The 25,274-nt window shown below is 41.8% G+C and overlaps 1 protein-coding gene across 4 annotated transcripts in view; it reads right to left on the reverse strand.

The window, feature by feature from the left end:
• cdh24b (cadherin 24, type 2b) overlaps positions 1 to 25,274 on the reverse strand; it is a 296,244-nt gene that overhangs the window by 218,241 nt on the left and 52,729 nt on the right. For 2 of the 4 annotated variants that reach the window (XM_074687943.1, XM_074687941.1), the window contains exon 2: positions 14,775 to 14,804. The exons of the other annotated variants lie outside the window; for them this stretch is intronic. The gene's annotated coding sequence lies outside the window, so the exon portion shown is untranslated. The remainder of the gene's footprint in view (positions 1 to 14,774; positions 14,805 to 25,274) is intronic. 4 annotated transcript variants of the gene reach the window in all.

Genomic DNA, 25,274 nt, shown 5'->3' on the forward strand with positions numbered 1-25,274 from the left:
GAAACCCAAAGACCTGACAAGACAAGTCAAAGGGATCCAACGCCTGAAGGCAGCAAGAGAGGGATGGTGGAGGAGGAAGAGGCAACACGGGATGAAGAATGAAGGAGGGAGGAACATTTGTGAGGAATGAAAGAGTGACACTGGACAAGATGGGAAAAGAAGGAGAAGGGTGGAGGAAAAGGAGTTGTGTAGGATGAGAGATGCAAAAAAAGGAGAAGGCGAGAAGAGGAGTGAAAGCGTGCGGGGAGTTGGAGGTATGAGGAACGAGCAAGTGTGGGAGGAGTGGGAAAGACATGAGCACAAAGTGTAAAAAGAAAAGAGGAGAGGAAAGAGTGAGAGTGGAGCTGCATTTGGAGGTACTAAGTGAGTCCGCAGACAGGACTTTGGAGGGGGGATGAGAGACGTGTTCTGTGTGAGAGCCGGATAAAAGTGAAAGAGACAAGGAGATAAAGTGTCAGGAGAAACCAGCCGATCCAGAGCGACAGAGAGGAGAGCATGTATGCATTTAGATGTTGGTCCTGCATGTGTGAAAAAAGGCCAGAGCGAGGGCTAAAACACCCGGCGAGAGATGCCCGAGCGAGGCAAAGAGGGACAAAGTGAGCCAGAGAGAGATGGTGGCGCTGATTCGTTGATGCTATCTGAGCGCAGGGAGATGTGTGTGACACAATCTCAAATTGGAAATCGCTGTTTCAATCTCGCCTCACTCCGTGGCTACCCGCTCCACTGATAACAAGAGCAGCCTAATTCTATTAAAAATATCCCGTGAGTGCAGTGGTGGCTGAGACGAAGACAGCGAGGGGGAAAGGGGGACGAGGGAAGGGAGGGTAATGGTAGAAGACAGAGGCCAAATGAGGGACAGAGTAAGAGAGAGGGATGAGTGACTGGCGAAACAAACCTCAGAGACAACAGTGAGCCTTCAAGCACATGCATAGAGAAAGTTTTCCCATTTTCCACCATATCTCTTTACCCCATCTGCCCATCATCCCTCCATCTCAGAAAATCAGCCCCATTCGTCTATCTAACTACCCATCTGTCTATTTATCGCTGCATCCATCTGCCAGCTCTTATCGTTCCCCACAGGTGACTGTTCCCATTTAGGACAGCTCTCCCCGCTCTGCTGCTTCATTTTTTGACTCTTCAAATCCATTTGCTCTACTTGCTTTACGCGCGCCAAGTTAGCTAACCTCGGGATGGAAAGCCCGTCTGACAGCCGGTTGCTCTTTCATCTTTCTCCTCAAACTCCTCAGCCAACTGGAGAGCCCTGAAAAGCACTTTGTTTCCAGGTTTGACTAAAGATAGAATTAAGGAGCCGGCTAATCACTAATCAGCCAGCGGATCAATCTGAATTCACAGCGGAGGGAGAGGAAAGAGGTCCTGCTTTCACTTGTCCTCAGCCAAGTAAGACTTTGCCTCAGTAACAGTTGGCCGGCTGAGAGAGGAGCTTGTGGGTAAGACAAAGGATTTGATGGAGATGAGAAAAAACTAGACCATGAAGGCCAGCCAAGGAGGAGTCTGCCACAGTATCATCCCGCTTTGGCCGGCTCAAAACATCATCATTTCTGTTATTATTTCTTGGGCTGTGGAGATAAAGTGGAAAAGACAGCAAGAGATACAAAACCAGCCAGTGTGTCAGGAGCAGAGTGTGTACAGGAGATCAGTGTACCTTGTGATGGACTGAACTCTGTGGGATATGGGACTTTCACTATTTGTTCCCTTGTTTGTTTTTTCCCTAATGAGCACCACATGAAAGTCCTTGATGAGCCCAAATGACCACAGATTTTATCTGACCCACTTTGGTCAAAGTTTTCACAACACTGAATGCTGTGCAGACAAAGAGAATCCAGATTATTTCCAGCTGTTTGTTTTTCATCCCTGCTTTGGAAGATGTGAAAGGTGCCTACTGTCAACATTTAAAAAAAAAGAACCCTCATGAAGGTAGTTTGACTTCTGTTGAGCTAAAGCTAACACAGCTCTGCTTGAAGAAGATAACCCCTCTGGCGTGTTGCAGAGACAATGATTGATTTGAAGCGTCTTTATTTTGTGTTTTTATCCATTTTAATTACATGGTCCAGTTGTTTTGTAGTGAAAGACAACTTTGTGGAGTTTTCAATTGTTTGGCAAGGCACCCTGAGTCCTCAAACAAAATCTGATGGCTTGCAGTTCATTTCAACCTCACTGATTGCAAGCTTTTCAAAAGCAATATATGGAGTGCTGATAGTGAAAATTATATATTTTGGGAAAATATATATTAAATTTAATTTCAGCACAATGTTAAGAAAAATCAAATAAAAAAAGGAACAGGGCCATGTTTACCTTTTGCTGAGTTTTCTTAATATGTCATATTTGTGCAATGGGTGACTGCCACTCTGTTGTAATGTGAGATGCAGAATGTGGATTGGCTCATATGTTGCACCAAACCCGTATATATATTGTTGGTTATTTGAGGGGCCTTCTCAGATGTGTAAGCTTTCCATGTCATGGGTACTTGTGTTTCCTCATAACATCAGGGATGCTGGCTTTGAACTGTGCACTGACAACATGCCACTTTTTCATTCTCTGTTTCAAAGAGAAGAGAGCACCATCAATGATTTCCAAACATAAAGTCAAATGTAAAGAAGCAACACATTGTGTCCACAGACAGTGGTTTTGAAAAGTGCTGATGATGATAGGAGCAGCGCCCCCTGAAGATCATCACCTTTGGTTTTTGGACTTATCATTTTTAAAAGATTTCTGCAGCTTCTCAGAACTGTTTAATATTTCACTCTGTAGATGATAAAACTTAAGATTCTTTGTAGCTTTATACAAAAGAAACTGTGAATTAATTGCTAATTGCACTGTCTCCTACAAAGTGATGAACCTCTTTTCATCTTTACCACTCAGCTTCTGTGAAATACCGTTTTAATAACCACTCATATTGCTGACCTGTAGCTCATCACTCAGGAAATTTTTCATTTTGGAAATACAACTTTTTCTGGATTTTTTGTCACTGTCACAATATTTTAGAAATGTGTTGCTGGCATCATGTTTAAAATAAGCATATCATTTGTATAAGACGGTAACCTTTTACCATTTAAACATTTGATTTGTCCTCTTTGCTCTTATTTAATTAAATCAGAGCTTTAAATTATTTGCAAACCAGCAAAATCTTCTTTTGAAATCTTTAACACAGCAACCCACTGTGCTTGGATATTGGTCTTGTGTAAAAACCTTGTAAATAATGAACACTAAAAAATCCTCACATAACAACAAACAGAGCGCTAACAAGCTAGCAAACACTGGACCTACAGCTCCTCCTGAAGAATTGTATTTCAGGAAAATAAAAAATGTTTTTATCAACAGGAAAGTAATTGGTATGTTTTGTTTGAAAACTCAATCTTGGTTTTTGATTATCTTAGCCCCATGAAAACCTCTTCCTTCACAGACCATTATTTCTCCAGAACAAAGAGCACCAGGAGAAGCCAAACCCCAAACAAGCTTCGAGATAAGCTAGCACCAACTCAGCTCTCTAAACCTTGTGTAATAAACAGAGAAAACTAAGAAATGTAAATGTAATACTCCCCAGTTTTAAGTCATCTTTCTTTGTTTTGAAAAAGATCCCTCCAAAGTTATTTAGCTTACAAGCTCTTAGAAAAAGCACACAAACTTGTGAATAATGAGTAAGTTATAAACGAAGGTGAGGATGTTTTACCGGCAAAATATAGATTGTCTGAGTTTTTCTGACTGATGGTTCCATTGTTGACTTTTAGCAGGCAGCCTAAGACTATAATAAAAAAGTAAACAGCTTTGACTCCAGCAGCGGGGCGGTAAAGTGTCAGCTAATGAATTAATCAGACAGTCATTAGCTTCTATCTGCGAAGGTCCGAAACCGGCCGCTTTCGCTCTTCCTCACTGCCTGTGCAGACAGAGAGAGCCGAGCACACAGGGAGTGAATGCTCATTCAGCTGTGAAAGAGATTCTGTGTGTGTTTGTGTGTGTGTGTGTGTGTGTGTGTGTGTGTGTGTGTGTGTGTGTGTGTGTGTGTGTGTGTGTGTGTGTGTGTGTGTGTGTGTGTGTGTGTGTGATCACCCGCTGCCTGCATGCCTCTGTGCTGAACTGTAGATGCTAGCGTGCGTGGGCCGGTGCGTGCACCCATAACGTTTTGTAGTTTCTGTTGATGATCGCCTGTCATAGCAATAAACTCAATCTGAAGGCCTGAACGTGAAACAAAGGAGGAGAGACAAGGAGGTGAAGGGAGTACAAAGTCAAGGAGGATGAAGGGAGGATGGAAGGAGGATGGACAGGGTGGGGGGGTTGGGGGGGAATTAGGTGGACAGTTGGGAGGCAAGCAGAGCTGAGAGATAAGATACTTGGATTAGCGAGCAGAGGGCTAGAGAGATGAAGAGTCTGAGATACGGAGAAGGGCAGTTGTGTAATCTTGGGTTTTAAAATGAGTTGGCTACTGCTGTGGTCAGAGGAGGAGCTCTAAATTGAGATTATAACTGAGGGATTGTGGGAGAAATAGAGATACAGAGACAATAATCATGACAAAGATAAAGGAGACTGAGAGTCCAGGATCAAGACGGTAAGTTGTTTATGAATCCGCACACTGCCTGATACTTAATCCCTCTTCAAAAATCACTTCATTAAGCTCAAACAGAACAAACTGTACACCATGAACAAACCTAGAGAAAGGCATAAATAACACAAAATAACACTGTGTTTGTCTCAGATAAAAGTCCTTCTCTTTGTATCTGCCTTTGTATAAAATCAGGCTGAGAGTTGTAACCTGTAATATTTCCCTCAGTAAACAACACACACTGCTCACACTGTTTAGATGATGTATGCAAATTGAATAGAAATGAGGAAAATAGGCTACAGATCCCAAAATAGCAAAACAAATAAGACAGAATAATGAATTTAAATTGCTATGGGTCCTCAGCTATAGAGACGCTTATTTAAAGAAGAGAGCAGCTACTTAACACAGCACACTCCAGGTCTGACCAATAAATGTTGTTGCAGCCCAGGCTCTTACGATCAATAAATAGACTAATAACCAGGGACAGAGTGGGGTAAAACCATGAGTGAGTAAGATTACAATATATCAGCTGGAGAGGGGGTTAGCGAGCTCTCTAAAGCGACTCTACCAGAGTCTGTTTAATTTGGCCTTTAAAGGTGTGTTCACACCCAAACAAGAATTTGGGTAAATTTGAGCTGGTGTGAGGACTGTCAATGAAGCTCTACTGGAAGCTGGATAACTCAGCTCAGGTTGCATTCACACCTGAAGCTCTGCTCATTTTGCCAGAAGCAAGGAAAAGGTTTAATGCCTTATTATTCTTATTCTTACTTTGACTTTTGAAACTTGTCTAGGAGTAGAGGGCATTAAGTTATATGGGAGACAATATTCACTCACACTGACCCACATAAGGAAACTGACATGACTTACAGAAACTCTGGATGAAATATTGTTTGACAATAATGAAAGAGGCGCCTGTTGGTGTGTGTTTGCCTGCAGGTAGCCAGCAGATATCTTTTAACAGATAGAAGGTAAACGCGCTCCGACTCTTTTCTGTGAGCTTGTCAGTGTTTGTAGTCTGACTACAAACTTCAGACACAATCATAGAGCAGTAGTTGAGAAGTGAGGTCCCTCATACTTTTTGAACCAACACATAGTTATTCTTTAATGGGGGTATGGTGCTTTTTTAGGCTTTGTACAATCCCTTTGAACCTATAATTACAAAGCTTTACATTATTTACAGTTCTCAGAAGAAAATGTTTTTTCTCTCACTGGTGTTTAAGGAAACCCTTATTTCTGCCTCTGTCAGAAACTGTTTGTTTTAGCAACTGTCTCTTTAAGGCTTCTTGCTCCGCAAACCCCCATCCCTCTGGAGGTGTTTGTGGCCTGCCCCTCTACCTTCAGCAACCAAATAGAAGAATCTTATGTGATGACCTCAACATTTAAGCAAGTCGGCAGTTTGACAACCAGCAATGTTTAGTCTGACCATACAGCATTGTTACTTTATACCAATGTTTAGCATAAGGGAAAGCCTAATACCCCTCTTTAATTGCTGTTAGCTCAGGCAGAGGATCCAGGATTGTACTTCACTCAAACAATCAGCCTCTTCCGAACGCTACACAGCCTTTCATCCTGCATACTGCCCAAGCTTGTGCAAACATGATAAGTGCATTGTCAAGATATCCCTCTAAGAGCAGCCAGCTTATCTAACTCCAAACATTAGCCATTAGTTGTCATCTACTTGACTTAATTGTGCATCACTTGACTATTTTATTCATTTTCTCTTGAGCAAGAGCAAACATTTACTTAGTACAAGCTGTATCAGTGGAGACCAAAGACTGCATGAAAAAGAAAGACAATAACACAGTTTGTAAAAGTGAAGAAGTGATGGACGTTTTAAAAGTGTTTAATGGTATGCTACCGGCCATGTGAGACCATCAGTAGACTGGCAAGATCCAACGTTATCAGGAGTTTCTTAAAAGCAGCTGCTGTCTGAAAAGTAGAAGGTCAATATCACACTGTCACTCCTGCACCACACACACTCCACTGACATGAAGCTTTAAAAATTAACAAGAAGGGTCTTGCTTTGTGATTTTTGGTGTTTTAAATGTATGAGTAATGATGTCAGGTTATCTTTTTGTTCCTCTTATGTGTTTTTTTTAAGATTGTTTAGTTCCTTAGAGAAAAGTCAACTAATGGAGATGGAGCAACATTTTGAATCATGATGTTTTGTGTAGTTAAATGAAATTGGACTTATAGCTACAGTACAGTCACTAAACTGGTTAAATAACCCACTGTTGAAAGTAAGGTCTGCAGGAATTGTCATTACTTGTTAGCAAATACAACATTCAAACTGGGCTCCTCCTTCTTGGGTCAGTGCCAGCGGCAGCACACACCCACAGCCTCCGACTATGACTACGTGAACACATCCTCTAGCCCAGCAACCACCTGTAGCATCACATTTCTACATGGGAGAGACTTGAGAGCCATGAACTTGACTTGGCATGTTAGCACAAACCAATCATGGGTATTTAACACATATCTGGTTGGCAGAAAGCCAACTTGTGTCGCTCTTCGTCCTGTGCTGCTCTCAAAGTTTCCAAGTGATAGTGAGTGAAAGTCAAGCCAAACTTCACCCTCATAAAGGAAAATGTTATATCTGTTTGGTGTTTCATTTCACTTTGGTTGGGTCTTTCTTCCCCTGTGCTACATCCACTATTAAGGCAGCTCTATTAGCTTCCACTGCCGTTCATCAACACAGAAAGTCACTTTCCCACTGGACGCTCTGTGGTTGATTTAACCATGCTTACTTTCCAACCAGACATAACCCGATACAACAAAAAATCAACATAAAGACAAAGGAGGGGGTTGAGGCAGATACAGACACTGACACTCATGAAAAGAGGCCTAGAAGTGATGATTGGGCAGAATTTTTCCTGTACAGGGTTGATATTTTATTTTTTTAGTAAAATCCTACAAACTCTACCTTTAAATGTAAAGTGTGTGGCATTAAGCAGTCTTTGGCAGAAGAGACTTTGTAGAAATGGAAAAAAGTAGTCATTTGTATGTATGTAAGATGTTGTATAATCGTCTGAATATAGAGATCCTTATGTTGTAAACCACCATGTTTCTACAGTAGAAGAGAAGAGACAAACTGTAAGCCATGCACATCCAGAAGAAGTGAGTGATGGTTGTTGAGCAGAAAAGACTTCAAAAACTTGACAAAAAGAAGATTGTACTTTTCATGAAGCACAGGAGCTTCTGTGATTTGATGACTGATGTCACTTCACTGACAGGAGAGGTTAGCTACATTGCTAAATTTTCCAAATTCTGCACACTGTGGAAAAGTTACGTTGAACAAGGAAACCCCTTAAACCGACACGCTGTCATTCACACCTGGATTTCACCCTCTGCAGCTCTAATACGGACGTAACCCTGGCAAAGCACTGAGCTCCCAAAGGTTTAGCCGCTCTGTGTGTGAATACCTGACAGTGAGTCCGATTTGATCCTCACGGTCATTTCACATGTTGCGCAGCAGCCTTCATCATCAGTGTATGTCTGTGTGCATTGAAAAGGGTGGATGTGGCATGTATAGTGCGAGGCTCTTTGAGTGTCTGTAAGACCAGGAAGGTGCTTTGTAAGAGCAGTCCATTTACCATTTAACCTTTTGATACTTTCATACAGCTGCTCTCTGCGTGACCATCAGTCTCAGTCTGCTTTCTTTCCTGTGAATCATCCCTCTACACATGCTCGAGTGGCAGGCCAAACTAATACAGATCTTAATGAGTTATTTTTGTACGCTCTTGGCTCTCTCAGAGAACATTAATATGCACATATGGAGCAATTTGATATCACACACTTAAGTCAAGTATTCGACCATGGATCACAAATGATATGAAGTTAGATTTGCTGGGAAAGGCTCTGATTAGCAACACACCAATTCCTCTTCATAAACACAGACAAAGATTAAATCTTTGTTAAATCAAGGATACATAACGTAAAGAACAAAGAGGAGCAAGTGCTGCAACAGCCAGTGGGGTTTTTGAGGATAGTAAAGCGGCAGTGAGACATGATAGAGCTGTAAAGTGCTAAGCTGTTCACATGTATGATGATTGCATGTTTCCCACCGAACAGATGGAGAATGGGCCACTGATTGTGAAGCATAAAAGAAAGACAGACGGCAGTTTGCAAAGTGCTTGTCTTGATCCCACTTTGACGTCTGTCTTGTTGAAAAATAGAAACATGGTGGGGCTTGTTTCCTGTTTGGCAGCTGAAAAAAGTCACCAACCCTCTCACCAGGTATCTCTCAAAAACACAGAGACTACTCATGTCATTAATGGGTCAAATCCAGTGGCACAAAAAAGGGCAAAAACTCCGGTACTGAAAAGTAACAGTGCACATAAAGGCAGCCGATCAACCTCCCATTAAACCGCAGGAATAAGTTGAATAAAGTAAGTCAGAAAACTCCTTAAAAGTACAGTTTTTCTCTCTGGTTCATTCTAGGCTCTACAAGCGGCGGACTTGGTAGAAGTCAAGAGGGCTGGTCCCTTTGTGAAGCAGCTGGTGGTGCTGGCTGTTCAGTTACTCATTAACAGCATCTAGAACATTGGGTTAAAGCTGGAACAGAAGTGGAAAAAATATATTATATTTGATTAAAAAAAAAAAAATTCAACATCTCCTCTAATTTGATGAGAGAATTAGTGTTCGACTTTCAAGTGTGTTAATTTATTCAAGAGCTCTTTGCAATCAGAAGTTAAAGTTCATGGCTCTCACTTTGTTTGCAAAGCCCGGTGTTGAAGAGATTGACTTTAATTCGACTCTTCACAATCTAAAGGAACATCTGACTGCAGGGCTTTGATAAACGATGACTGTGACAAGGAGCACTTCCTCTTTCTAATCAATAGTCGAACCAGAAAGGAAAGGATGATTGGCGTTTGTCACGGTTCATATCTGGTCATCTCCCCACCTGTCCCTCTGTCTCTGTGTTAAGAGGAGAGGAAAAAAAATGATCAATGCAAACGATCAATGGCTTCAAAGGTTTTGCCTAAGCTCTGCTTCATTCTCAACAGGCTGTCATTCACTGTTGGCTGCCCAGACGCGTCTTATGCCAACAGGAAGACAGCTTTTCACTTTCTAGCTTTCAACTCTAGCTCGCTGTCGTCCATTCTGAAGGCTTCTGACAAGAGGCGATGGCGTGTTTTCAGGGGGGGGGCTGATCGCAGAAGCTCTCGATCCAAAGGGAAGGAAAAGGCGGGGATGGGGGTTTGGGGTGGTGGTGGTGGTGGTGGTGGAGGAGAACAGACGCCTGCAGAAGCTGCATTCAGGAAATCATCAAACAGCAGTTGGTTGAGGGTCTCTCTTGTTCGGCAGCAGTAAAGGAAGCTTGATGATGTGACACCAGGCTGAGCAGATGAATGTGACTTTTGGCTCTAGTTATAGATAGTCCCATTTTGTTTCGACATGGGCCCCCTTTCTTCCCCTGGCAGCATGCTGAATGGAGGCTTGGCATTTGAAAGGAAGCCGAGAGATTTGCTGGCGGATTAATCCTTTCATTAGGGAAAGTGAGAAGTTAATTGCGGCAACAGCTGCATCTCTCATGTTTACACGACTGACGGTTTAAACGCCGTCCCTTTAAACGGAAAAAAGCAATTATCAATAAATGCAGGGCAATCTTGCCATGATGAATTGAGCTCAAATTAGGCTTTCTTCTCCTCTGCAGAGCGTATTCAGGGCAAAAACAGCCGTGTTGGCTGGCAGCACGTGGTCTCATCCAGAGTTGAATTGTCACACAACAAAGATAAAACACTTGACTTTGTGCGATGAAGAGTTCCCAGAGTGAGTGATCAAAGGTGAGCCATGATGAGGAGAGAGGGGAGATGAGGAGAGAACACAAGGGAGGGAAGACAGGGGGGTGAAAAGGGCTCTAACTCGCTTGTGCAAGCAGAGGGAAAAGAGGAGTCGGTTGTGTTGATACACTGTGGAACAACAACTTCAACAGAAGAAGAGCTTGCCAGAAAGCAACGAGTCAAATTATGCTGCCAATGGAGAAACAAAGACGGCACGGTCGCTGACATCTAAAAGTTTCCAAAAGAATGAGGTTTGAGAGAAGGACGGGCAAAGTAAAATCTGAATTCAAAGAGAAAAGAAAGCTGTGGAAGAAGTAGGACAGGCACGGAGGTTGGGAAATGAAAGCACAGACAAGAGGCCAAAAGTAAAAGAAGGACTGGAACAAGAGCAGCGTGGAGTCAGACAACGAGCAGAAAGGATGGAGGACCAAACAAGGCAGCAAACACAGCAGTACAACAGCAGCACAGAGGGGAAAGAGGAACTGAGGCCGTGTTACATTCACCGTTAGAGCCGATCAATTTCCCGTCCCCTCAATAATAGATGTGACGAGCACGGTGGGATGTTATCTGTCAGGCTTGACTGACTGAAATACAATCCCACTGGGAGCCCACAAACACACCTACACACACCTACACCTAACAGGCAAACATACTGACCAGGAAAAGTCAAGTTTCAGCACACACACACACACATACACACACTAGGTTTAGTATGTTAGCTAACCTTGAAGCACATGGTACGGAAAAAAAAAAAAAAAACAGAAAGGTTTTTTAACACAAAATGGAAATTGTTGTGTTCACCAAGGCCTTCCATGTCATCACCAGGGTCACGCACCGCTGCACCAGCGCCCTCGTTCATCATCCAAACTCACCATCCATTTCATGAGCAAAGATATAAAGCCGCTCCTCCTCTCACGCCCTTGTGTCGTGTCCTTTTAATCTCTCACCCTCCATCTTTCCCTCAGTGTCATGTCACACACACACATGTACGAGGCCACATGAAATGACTCTAGTTCTTTTAACCATGCAAGACTGTTGTGGTATCAGCACACTTGCACATGCACACACTCTGGCATCAGATTACCTAACAGCTAGCGGGAGCGTGGAGCAGACGGTGGGAGGCAGGCATGTGGAAGGAGCCTCGACGTGACAGAGCACAACAGGAACAGGCTCCTGCTCAGCCCGTATCAGTCAGGACCCCCCTGTGTCGCTTACCCAGATGTGTCACACCAGAACACGCACATACACACACCTCTGCACATGAACTTTATCTCCAGCTGTTTCTCCCACACGTTGAGGGAGAGGGATGCACTCTAGGCTTGTGATTGACTATGAATGTGTGTGCACCCACAGATTGGAGTATCAGCTTCACCAGTATTCTTTAGTCTGTGCTGACATTTGCCATATTGCATGTGTCACTGTGTATCTGTGAGATGTATGTAAAGAGAAGGTGACAAAAGTGGGACGGTAGAATATGTTAGAGTGCGTCGCACACAGGAATGAATCAACAATTGAAAACATGTCAACATGACACTCTGAAGCTTGAGGAAGAGAAGGGCTGGTGACATATTCAGAGCAGCTTTATAGACCGTTTCTATCTCTGTTTAAAATTATAGTTTTAGGAAACATTCAACTTTTAACTGTAGACAGCTTGGGCAGTATCCACTCAGTTATGGAGGTCACATAACACCTATTGATTCTTGTTAAAGTATTTATAAGACGCCTTGGAGTTATTCTTCACACAGTTTAAAGAGTTTTTTGTTTGTTTGTTTGTTTGTTTTGTTTTGTTAACTTGAAGCTTCCATTAGAAGTTTATTTGGTTTTGTTTTTTTGGTTACAAAACAGACTGAGCTAAATACAAATGTCCATATATGACCCAAAGAAAAGCAACACTATCAGAAAAAGATTCTCAATTCTAAATTATTCATTCATTCATTGTCTGAACTGTTTATCCTGTTCAGGGTCGCGGGTGGCTGGAGCCTATCCCAGCTGACATTGGGTGAGAGGCGTGGTACACCCTGGACTGGTCGCCAGTCAATCACAGGGCTGACACATGGACAGACAACCTTTCACGCACACCCTCACACAGATAATTTAGAGTGTTCATTAACCTGATGAACATGTTTTTGGACTGTGGGAGGAAGCCAGAGAACCCGGAGAGAACCCACAAATGAAGGCTGAGAATCAAACCGGTAGCCTCCTTGCTGTGAGGCTGCAGCGCAAACCGTTGTGCCACCTTGCAGCCCCTATTCTAAATCAATATCATTAAATAAAAGCATGATATACTTGTTTTGTTAAATAAACTAAAAAAAATTTTTTTTTTCATTTGCAGCACAAATGAAAACTTGCTATAGTGACAGGCCTGAATTAGTCAGGGTCTGGTCACAATCAGAAAAAAATAGATGTCACTTTGTTCAGAGAGCATGTCAAAACCTTCTATGTTTAAGATCATTTTTCGTTCAAATGGGGTTTCGACAGCTTGTCAGCAAGACCCAGATGCGTCCATTGTTTTAGAGGGTTTAAATGAGAATATTTGTTGCTATCTTTGTCTTGAAGCATCTGGATTATCCAAAGTGACGCTCAAAATCAAACTAATGATGAAGTGCCAAGGTCAAATTTAGAGTTTCACTCCTGTAGTTGGTGGTTAAGTAGTGTCTGGCCACAGATTCTGGGTAACAATGTCATATCTGTTGGTGCAGGACTGTGTAGAGTTTCTATTTATATATGAGGTATGAGGGGCATCATCTATGAGCAATTATAAGAGCATGGTTGTTTATGGCAAGATGTGCTCAATGCTCCTGAACTCAATGACACTCTGCTAAAGATAATACATCTTTGAATAATTTCTATAATTAGGTATCTTCTAGGTATCTAGGTATCTGTAAGTTCATGGGAGTCAGACTGCAAACAGTGACAAACAGTCGAAGGTTGGAGGCTGATGAGTTCAGGCATTATATTTGATTAGCTGCCTCCAACATCACTATCTGTATTGTGAAAGACCTGAAGTTTCTTTGCTGTAACTGAACAGTTATTTGGTGTATTATTGAAGTCACAGTGCACAGAAAAAGGAAAAAATGTTGACTAAGTGGTTGTCATTGTCATTATTTGGGTTGTAGTATTGTTATCCTTTTGTCTTAAATTAAAGATATATAATTTTTTCTTTGTCATCAATGTAAATTTTACCACACCTCTTAGAATTATTATATTAAATCCGACTGTATCATGGATAATCAGGGCACTCCTCTTTGGAGTTAAAGTTATTACAGAGACCTTATAGGCATTAAACTGCCATATCAAGGACAAAGATTTTGTTATTATTATTTGGAGAGTGATCAAACATAAATGGCCATAAAATTAATGAGTGGATTTGTGGGAGTGAGCGAAACGTCAGCAGCGTGGCCGTCAAACAGAATCAGAGCACAGGCTCCCACCATTAAAAGTACCTCAAGCAAAACTGCTGTTGGCAACAGGTTAGCAAACACCTTTGTCATCAAGTACATTATAAGAGCTAATTACTGCCTGGATACACCTGTGATTTATTTACCAGTGGATAAGAAGGGATGTCAGCTATAGAGCAATCTGCTCCTGCTGTGCTATAGAGGAAGTAATGCATGCTGCGGGCCTCGTGTGAAGTGTCATTCATGGTTCGAAACAGCAGGGAGCTGCAGGGAAGCTGAGATCTATCAAACAGCTGAACTAGCTGGCATGTCTGTCAATATGAAACAAAGAAAGGCACATTTTATTTGTCTTAAAAGGAAATTTAAAGTATTTATCAGGCCAAAACATCTCTTTCTATCCATAAAGGTGTTTTTTAATGCCAAAAATTTAATATTTACAGTAATCATGCACCTTATTTTTTTCTTGTAACAATTTAGATTTGGCAGTCTGCCTCTGTACTAAGAACCCCTTGCCCTTCCTCTTGCATATATGGAATGCCAAAGCCTGAGGCGGTGAGAGCACACCTCCCCTTTTATGTGCAAACACAGAAAAAGCAAAGGCAGGAGGAGCAGCATCAAAAAAGGCTGGGGAACAGAACAAACACCAGTGGCCATACATATGTCCCTCCTTTGTTCATACACAGCATAAGAGGAGCTAGGGAGAGGGTTTACGGTTCACATGGTAAGGGAGGAGGAGTCGGCAGGTTATAGCAGTTCAAAAAAGTGCCTATTTTGTCATTTACAAATCATATGTAAGGATGAAAATAAGATAAAGCATCCCTCAGTGTGCACTGAAAATTTGTGATATGAGCCAAAAGCTGCAAAGCTGAAAGTTACCCAAACTTTATTTATTTTCAAATTAGTTTAATTGAGTTTCTTCTTTTATTTACTATATTTTTGCTGCAAGTTTATCAAAAGAAAGGCTGTCCACTGCAAAAACATCCATTCCCACAAACTCATCTAACCAATGAAACATTAAAAAGAAAAATCATTACTCACTTGTTCCACCTGCAAGGTCAGCAGCAGCCTCTGGTGCAAAGAGAAAAAAATGGTTGGAGTTTAAAAGTGTTGAGAGTTTAAAAGTGTTGAGAGTTTGGACCTTGGTTATCCTGTGTCTCATTATTGTTTCCTATGAAGCTTTTTGAATGTTTTAAAAAGAGGAGGAGGAGGATGTGGAGATGGAGGCTTGGTTGTACCCTTTAGATGCAATTTGCATTGTTTGACCTTTACACAAGATTAAACTTATTATTGGCGTGATGGTAGTCACCAACCCTTGTGCTGACAGGAATAGATCTGTCAGAGTGTGTTAGATTTTAATTCAGCTGTTGGTGGCACTGAGTGATAACAATGATATTTTGCTCAGCAGCATTAGCCCATGTGACCCTAAACATCCACACAGGTGTTTTCACAAACCATGGGTGATTGGATCAGAGGAAGCCTGAGTAATGATGGTGGATTATTAAACTCTGTGTACTTCTAAAGGTCTTAAAGATGTAAGATTCAACAAGAGCAGATAAACTCAGAGGAAATGCCAATCAGGGTTGGATCAGCTCATAAAAAGCTAATGGTTAGATAAGAGTCTGAAAATTATGTGAAATTATTGAACCAGGTCCATATCAGATAATCTTATCTTCAAAGGGGCTATAACTTTTTTTAAAAAAATCTATCAGTAGATCTTGCCTTTTAGTCAACCAGATTTTTTTCAGTCTCTTTGCTCTTTGATGAAAATTTCACCATTTAAGAGTACAGCCTGATTCAGACCCTTGATGTCCACCAAAGATTTCCATTCATGTGAGAGTTTGAAGATACAATTTCAACCCCCCCCCCACCCCTTCAACCTCATCAGAGTCGATTTCAAAAATGTTTGATATTCATGATTTTCAGTCTGGGTGAAATGGCATTACCTGTCTGAGTTAAAAACTCAATTTTGATTGGTCAAAACCATGACTAACTGGTTAGTCAGACAACTTGAGTTCGAATTGCTTATTTAGCAGCACATAAATTTTATATGTTTGGCGCCCAGGCTCCAGGCTAATTGCTAATAAGTTTACAAAGAGACAATGAGGAGTGATGAGCAAAACATACTGAAAAACTGAGAGGCAGAGGATGTGATTGGAGGATAGCTATGACAAGTGGGATATGTTTTCTGCATTTATTAACTCTCAACGGCAGAAAGTGAAGCTTGAGACGACCCTGATCACACACATCTTGTCAAATCAACTGGCAATTTCATCTTTACACTCACTGTTGCAAAAACATTCATGTGTAATTCACTTTTCCTAATTTCCAACCTTCAAGATCAGACTAAGATAAATAGAAGAGAACAGAGTAGAGTGAATCAGGCTTTAAGGGTTAGTGATAACAAAAGCCATGTTAAAAGTTTGACATCTGCCTCATGTATTTTTAATGGTGTCAGGCCTAAAGCCCCCAGAGGAGGAGGAAGAACAAGAGAAAGAAGAAAAGATAGGAAGAAGAAGAAGAGCTGAATGAGGACAGAGATATCATTGTTACTGTTGCTGCTTTCTCATTCACTTTGTCTAATTTTTATTCCAAATGAAACTTTCAGTTTGTTTTGAATTTGTAAAACTTAATGATACAGACCATTGGGGCTTGACTGAATGATTTTTAACTCCATAAATGAATCAACAAATCTAATAAAATTGTCCTAAAATCAATATTTTTGCATCATAAATTTGCAGCTGGGAAAGTAAAGATCATAAATATTGTTTTACTTGAAAAAAAAAGGAGAAAGGACACCTCTGCTTTCCTTCGGGGTCTTGCTCACCATGTCAGGGTTCTAACTTGCATAAACAATTGGTAATTAGAATCCATGTAATCCTGATGAGGGTACAAACTTAACAGCCAATTACAGTCAGAGTCAAGTAGACTGAGCTCTTCACAGTGGCTTGAATTAACTATTAGCACTTAATTCTCCCTCAGGCTAACATTTATTAGCATGCTTCTAAAAAAAAAGCTAACAGGTAACGTCTCACCCACACTTTTTACTGAGCAGCGGAGGTGAAAACTAAGTGTTTCTTGCATAATCTCACTATTGTTCAGGATTTGTCTCTGTTTTGTTTGCATCTGCTTTCCCACGAGATCACAGGAGAGCTGTTATCTGATCCCACTTACATCCAGGATTAACATCCTGCAATGATTAACGTGCCATTACTTTTTCAAGTCTTGAACAAAGTTTGTCGTCTGAGAAAGAAAAGAATACTTCTAGTTGGATACATGATGAAACATGTTTTTATATGTGGGGTAGTAAAACCTTTGAATCCTGAGTGGCCAAAAAAACAAGCAGCCAACCTGTGATGGTAAACTGCTGATGAGAGGGGCTACAATGAAGCTGCTGAGTGATTCAAACAGGCCAGGCCCACCTCTTGGTTAGAGATTTTGTGTTAATGCATTGTTTCCATGTTTTAGGCCCTGAATGTGAAATCCATTGACACATTAAACCAACAAAAACAGTGTTTTTAAGGACTCTGTTGAAAGCACGCTGCTTTAAACTCTGCCTCAATCATCTGTGGATTGATGTGTTTGAGTGCTTGTCTCCCTGTTCTCACCCTGCGATTGACTGGCATCCTGCCCAGGATTTTTTTCTGCCTTTTGCCCAGTGCATGCTGGGAAAGGCTCTAGAGAATGTGTGACCCTTGACAGGAGTAAGTTGGCATGTTAAATGATTGGTTGAAGCTTCAGTAGATTGGTAAATTGCCTTATGCTGAGAGAAGAAAATGATGTTGTGCATCACTTTACTTTTTAGGCGTACACTCTATTAGAAAGTAAGAAAAGTATGTGTAAAAGAAAATTGTACATCAATTACGAGAAGATCCTTTAAATTTCTAACTTTTTCTTTCATGCAGCACTTCCATTTTCAGACAACATTGCTCTGGCTTTTATTAATAGTCCTGCAGCATGTGTAAAAATAGCTGAAATCAGTGTACGGATACAATATGCTGGGAGGAAAAGTATTACAATAATAAAAGAGTACGAGGCATTTCTAGGCCAGGACCAACAGAGGAAACTGCTTCCCAAGAATCCAGTCTGACTCCCCAGTGAGCAACTCACATAGTGTGCAGAAGCCGAGCACATAGGAAAGAGAGAAGGAAGCAGTGCACTGAAAGAGAGGTACAAAAGACACGACGGTGAAGAACAACCTTCCTGCCTGACACATTGTTCAACACAACATGAACAGACCCTCTGTCCAAACTGCGCTCAGTCAGGCTCAAAGCGTGAATCCAGCATCATAGTGCTGTGAAGTCCCTGCCATGTAGGCCAAGCCAAAACAAATGTGATGTCAATGCAATAATAAACGAGCTTTGTGTTTGAGTGCGACCATGATAATTAGTCTCAAGACGGTGTGTTAGTAGAGAGAAGGCTCATAAAATATAGAGGCCATTTGGCGTGCACTCAAGAACAAATCTGTATTCACAGAGCGTGGGCTGTTACACTAATGTTCGACATAGTTTAAATCTGGCAGAGGCACTCTCAGAAAACTTTGTTTGGAGCAAAAGATGCTGACGATTCTAGTCAGCAGGGGGTGGGGTGGGGGGATTACTGAGTCAGCGCACGTTCCCTCTGACACACATAACACACATGCCGACATGCATACACACACATTTCACTACGGAAAATTCCTTTTTGTTGACTCGATTGCCCAAGAGACCGCGTGCATCACCATTCAAGGTTCCTGACAAAATTGGGGTCGCCGCTGAACAGCGCAGCAACTCAAGGTCGGGGAGATGATAATGATGTTTATGAAGTCTAAATCCACAAAATAAGATTCCCTCTGTATCTCCCCGAGTGCCTACCTGCCAAGCAAGCCTCCATTGTGACTGAGAGCGAAAGGTCTGCTTTGCAATTTCAGCTAGCAGACGCGTCACATTGTGCGGCCGAGCTGGGAGAGAGACACCAGGGAGGGTGCACATAAATATGAGAAGCACAGGCCTCGCTGAGTGTGTGCTATCTGCAGGCAGGTTGGTACAGTTTCATGCAGCACGTTAGAAGATTATTGTCCCAACCTTCCAAATCAGCAGGGGGATGCAGTGACATTTTGACAACACTAATCACCTCATTCTGAACCTGTTCTGTTTGCTCAGCCAAGCAGAGAAACCTCCGGTGGCTGAGCGGTGGGTAAAACACTGCAGCACAAATAAAAGGCGTAGAAAAGATCTTTGCAGCCCGTTGGGTGGTCCACAAGCTCCTGGTGGGCTCTTTGGTTTGGAGATGCTAGCTGCATGCTCAGATTGTTACACGGTGTGTTTTCACAGCTTCTCTTCAAATAACCCCCCTCCCCTGCCATGACACCCCCTCCTGAGAAACTGCAAATACATCTCGGCCATCTTTGGAGAATCTGGCAAATAAAGAAGAAAAGTCACTTTGTGTTTCTTTGAACGTTTAAGCCTCTCTTCTCTTCATGTCTGTTGCATTAATTATGCATTTAAAACGAGATGTTTTTGATTAAAGCCTCAGAAAGTCAGCAGTGAAGCTGGAGCATGGATTTTATGGAAGGAGAAACTCGCCCAGCCTAATTGAAGTGTGCTTTAATAGCACTCCAACAGAAACATCAGACAAAGGGAGCGTATTAGTTATGTTTTGAGCACACACAGCCATACACTGCGCCCGAATGTAAGCAGAACAGATCAATGCAGATAGAGGAGAAAAGATGCACATACATAAGCAGTGAATTAAATATAATACATCTAAAACGCAGCCATGTGCACCAGAGTGTGACCAGGGCTGACCACCATTACCACAGAAGTGCTCTCTTAAACACACACAGGCATACCCTCGACCCCAAACTGCAGCTACACACCAAATTACAATTAAATCATGAGTGCGCTGCTCCTTGGAGCCCGCGGTATCGATGATTCATTTTGCGTTTTATCAAAGAAACAGGAGCGCCATTAAAAAGAGATCAGTCAGCCACCAGGCTTGAGGAGTTTGCCTCTAATTGGCCATTCATCAAAAAGCCTTTTCAAGTAGATCTCCACGCTGAAATATCACGCGTGACAACTGAACCGCGTAACATTAATTACACTACTGATGAACCTCACACTCCGCAGCTCACCCCCGTGTGATTGTAGAGAGGCTGGGGAAATGCACAGATGCGCACACACCTGTACGCGTGTTACTCTGCACCAGGAGGGAGTCAGAGAAGAGAGCTCACTTTGTCTAAAACAATCAAATATTATGATACTCTTTTACATGTTTTAGCACCAAAATAAGCACCACAAAGATTTCTCTTCCTCTGTATTTTTAGCTTCAAAAACCTTCCCTGAGGTGCTGCCATTTCATCTGCTCAATATCGTCAGTCAACCTCTAAAGAGAAGCTTTCAACCATTTCAGTTCACAGCATGTCCAGCATGTTTCCACACAGACAGAGCATTGGTTTAGGGGAAAAAAAGAGAAGGTATCACAGTCGATGTGTCTCTGCTGTCTTTGTTCAACTTAGCAGCGACAGACGAGGCATTTTGAGCTCCATCTCTCTCCTGCCACCACGTGAGGGGAATTCTCCCTTTCATCCATTTCCTGATGCACTCTAACTAGACAGTTTTCGGTCATGTCCCAGAATTATCCGTTCTAGCGATCTAGCTCCGCTCACACAGACACACACACAGACAGGAACAGCTGCACGTCCTCTGACAATTCATCCATCTCTGAATCTCTCATTTTCTGGTTTGAGCATTTTGGTGCTTTTTTTTTTTTCTCCGTCTGAGCTGCTGGATCAGCTGGGGCCGGGTTCATCACTGAGCAGATGCCCAGAGGCCAAGGCACAGAGAGAGAGGCAACCGCTGTTAGTACGGTTACTGAGCAACTGTGGGGTTAAAACAGGCATAAAAAGAGCCACACACACATGCACACACACTCACTTATCTGCAATGTTTCCTTTAGGCACAGGACTGATGAGGAAGGAATCTTCAAAGTGACGCTGTGGTACCCAGATGGTGTGTGATGTGTGGATAATGATTTAGGTAAGGCTAAGTCACACTTTCTCCACATCCTAGCTCAAAAGACACCAGAAACTGTCATGTAGACTTGAGTTTGAAAACCAGAAATTGGGATCTTTACAGGGCATGGGGAATGAAGTTTTGAAGTCTGGATGTGCAGACTGTTCTCAGAGCAGACTGTCTGCAAAACACTGTTCATACATCAAGGAGCAAAACGCATTTATGAGAGCGATAAAAAGGCACGAGTACTTGCATTCTGGACTCGACTAGAAATGCAGGTTCCTTTCTAAAAGTGGAATTACTAATTGGACTCGCAAATGCAAAAGTAAAAAGAAAAGGCTTTTTAATGCATACACTTAACTTTCCCTTATTGTCACAATAAGTCATTTCTACTGTTACGTACTGTTTAGTACATTTTTTTTAATCATTTAAAATAAACACAGTAAAAAGCTATGACTCTTTTTTTCAAATTGAATCCTTAATAACTCAGTTTTTTCTTAATTTCGGCACCAAAAGAGAAACAAAACTGTGTATTAAACAACAAACTCACCTCTGTTTAATCTCATTGTAAAAAGTGAAGCCACAGTACTGTTTCAATGGAAGCTGACACATTGTGTTAGTGGAGCCAAGCCATTCACAGAGGGGATCTGGCTCGTGCAGCCACAGGACTGGCATCACAGTCCCTCAGCTAACTACAACTGTGAAATTTAACGCTCCTATGAAACGTCAGAGCTCCCAAAGGTCCACGGTGAACAGATCTTTGAGTTCGTTTAGAGCAGACACTCATGGTTATGGAGAGCGCAATGACTCCTATGAATCCTCCCGCTGCTTTTCTTATACTTTGCTACTTCAACAAAGACTCTGATTAGGACTGCTGCAGAGTGATCTTCAGCCAGGCCTAGAATGATCACAATGCTAACTATGGTTGCAGTGCTCTTTTTTATCACTCATTATGACTTTTTTTTTTCCTTGTGGATAGGTTGGATCCCCAGCTGAAATTGACACAAATATTTAGGGTGACAATACGTCCTCCTGTGCACGGACATGTCCTCCTTTTTGTCATAAAATTTGCCTGGGGGGATTTTATAAAATTCCCTAAAATGTATGTGTTTTGCTCAGCCTTTTCTACAGACCATTAATAATGATAAAAATGTGCTGCACTAGGCCACTGGCATTATTCCAATGTACCTACCGGTCAAGATGTGGTAAATGCACACTGCATGTGTTATGACATAAAAGACCCAGGTCATTTCTTCTCTTGGATCAAAACAGAAAACATACTTTGACTACCTACACTGTGCTCTCAGATAGAAAATGCCGAATTTGAAAAGCACTTTTTCAGACAAACTGCAGAAAAAGTACCTTTCTCTTCGTCATGGCCATGACCCGTTAGAAGCATTTTGTACTGTCTGCAAAGCTGACAACTATGTGTCAGTTGCAAATAAAGGTTCTTGGAAACTTTGGGAAACCACATTGCATTTTTTCCTAAGCATTATCTATGTTTACATCATAGAAACTTTTTTACTTTAAACAGAAAAAGAATGTTTTGAATAAATGTATGGCTTTATAAAGCTACTCTGTCATTCTAAAGTATCTTTGGGTATTTTTGCCGCATCTCCAAGAGGCCAGGTGGGGTGTCCTCTTTTAGGGTTTCAGAACATGGTCACCCTATAGTTATGGAAACATTTGAAACTGTCATTTTAGGACAATACTTCCACAGAGTGAAGCCATTCTTGTAACATAATGTATGAATGTATAAAAGCCTCTGCATTCAGAAACTGATGATTTTTTTTTTCTTCTTCTTTCTAGGGAAAATGAACATCATAAATTTCAGCAGATCAGTGAAAAGACTAAATCAAGCATCTGGGTTATATTTTTACTAGTGCTGGACAAGTTAACGCATTATTTTCGTGTTAACCCGTCAATCTATTAACGCCATTGAATATTTTATCGCACATTAGTGCATGTTGCTCACATGCTTTTATTTTGTAAATGTCTGTTGCTGACCGCGGTGGAGCCGGAAGTGAAATTGGCGGAAAAACACGATGAGTGACCAAAACAAGCATGGAGAAGAGGGGCAACGCCACGGAACTTAAAGGCGCTCGCCGCTTAGTGTATCAGTCCACGTGCACGGCGTGCCAGATATAAACAAGCGAAGGTAGTCTGCCAGGACGAAGAGACACGATGAGAGCTAGAGCCTTAGCTGTGTTTTTGTGTGAAAGTAACGTGCTGAAAGTTCTCTAAATAAAGCGTGAATGCAGACTGATATCAGATTTTTTCAGTGGGAGTCCGTTTATTTGTGTTTTTGGTCAAGTAAAATATGGCCCCGTCTGAGTGCAGAGGAAACCGTCTGACGAGCAGGGAGGGGGTGTTTAGTGCGAGCGCCCTGGGCTTCTGCTGCACAAAAACACTGCTGTAGGGGTAATTTCTGCCCTAAACCTTGTGATAGGACCCAACTTGTTCCATCTCGGAGTATCACTTTAATGCCCTGACAGTGGCAATAAGCTTTAATTTGGCATTTACATTTTGTAAATTTGATTTGCACTAAATATGTGATTTAACTATTACTGTATAACAAGTACTGATTTAGTGTTTGCATGGCAGATGTTATGGCACTTTCACAATGCGATTAATTATGATTAATCAGGGAAATCATGCAATTAATTACGATTAAAAGCTTTAATCGTTGCCCAGGCCTAATTTTTACAGAAGGTCCCACTTTCTAATGAAGTCTGTTTAAAGCAGCATTGAGAGTTTATCAGATGATAAAATCAGTGGATTCATTTCAGAATCACACAATACTACCCAGCAGCCTTTGCTCTGTGTACTTCCCTGGCTCTCAAATCAGGTACCTGAATGTCAGGACACCTGATCTCTGGCTACATGTTGATGTCCATGGATCACTGTGTTCAAAGTAAACTGTATGGGTCTCTGTTGAGCCTAACTGTTCTGAATGTAAGTTGATATTTGTTAGAGATGGTGCAATAAAACACTAGTTGAGATCCTCCATTGATGCATGTAGGATGGCCAATCAGATTCCAGGGGCCCATGTCACCTAAGGTCACTGCTATTAGACACACACCTGCTCTGAGGACATTCCCACTCCAAGTCTGTGTGCAAAACTAACCAAAGCTCATTTCTTATCAGAGAAGGTTACACTTCAATCATTCTAACCTTGAATACAAGACCGTAAAACTGCAGGAAAATTAGCATTTACTTTGTGAAGTTGAGTTGGTCTGGGAATATTTTGCTGTTGTGAATCTGTTTAAGCATCAACAGCAACATTAGAGGGTGACGCGACTGCTCTTGACAGCAAGTGTCTTTTCAAAAGCAGAAGTTTTGACATCTGTCTGTTTGGTCTAGGAAATGTCTTTTATACCTCTTTGTCACACTGAATCCATTATGCATATGCACTAATAGATCTGCAAGGAATCATATCCTCCATGTGTTATTGCTCCATCTATTTAGGCTGAAACTGGCGCTGATGTGGGAGAGACAGCTGGAAATGACGCAATAAAAACAACACTAAAAGAAATAGAAGGAAGAGATATTTGTGCTGAAATGTATGGGTGGGGATAAAAATGTCAGAAAACAAACACTCAAGTTAAGTTTGAATACCTATTACGCCACCGGAGTAAAGTAATAAAGACTTAAGAAGAGCAGGGAACCTGGAGGGAATCCGCCTTTTGCCCTTGTAGACTCCTCTTGTGCACGTCTGGCCCCACTCTAGAGCTCCGGGCTGCTCTCTGCAGCTATCAGTTCATCATTGTCATACAGTAATTCAGAATGTAATGTGGCGCTGAGTCCCCGAGAAGCAAAGGAACAGACACAGTGTCTACACGGAGCATGCTAAGCCCAGTCCGTGTCCTGCAGGAGCGGCTATTTAACACAGGAATAAGCCAATTATCTTCATGGAGTAGGCAAATTTACAATAGGATTTGCTCAATTCCTGCAGGACTCCTGTGTCAGGGGTGTCAGCTTATAATGTAGGTTTCTTTCTGTCATGACCACACACACACACATACACACACGCACACACACAGTCATGTCTGCAGCAAGCCATGCACATGCACATTACCACCAGCAAAAGCAAACACCTACACAGTCACTCCTACCTCCGGCACACACAGCATTTCTCAGCCTGAAATAAGACGAGCCAAAAACACAGAAGTGATAAATAAGACACACAGAAACGGAGCTGCCTTCTGTACAAGCCATTGTTCAGAATGATTGTTAATTTACTGAGAATGATGGGCTAAATTTAATTCTGGTTACAGTCATTGGCACCTTTTTGCAAAGCTTATTAAAGTCCTTCTAAACTGTGTTAAACAACCATGGAGAAATTATATAAGGAGCTACAGTTAGTGCTTTCAATTTCACGTGTGCTCATGAGCTGAGAAATAAGGACGAGTACAAGACAAGGAAGAGAAGGCTGTAAAATTGAAAACTGCTATCCCATCATGTGCTTTAAAGAGCTGCACCCAAACGAATCACTTTGTGTGCATCCTGAGGAGAGAGTGTCAGAGTTTCATTGAATGTTGTGTTTTCA

This window comes from Halichoeres trimaculatus, unplaced genomic scaffold (genome assembly GCF_033239565.1).
Source record: "Halichoeres trimaculatus isolate MK-OKI-2021-1 unplaced genomic scaffold, fHalTri1.1 fHalTri1_scaffold_15, whole genome shotgun sequence".
Taxonomy (NCBI): domain Eukaryota; kingdom Metazoa; phylum Chordata; class Actinopteri; order Labriformes; family Labridae; genus Halichoeres; species Halichoeres trimaculatus.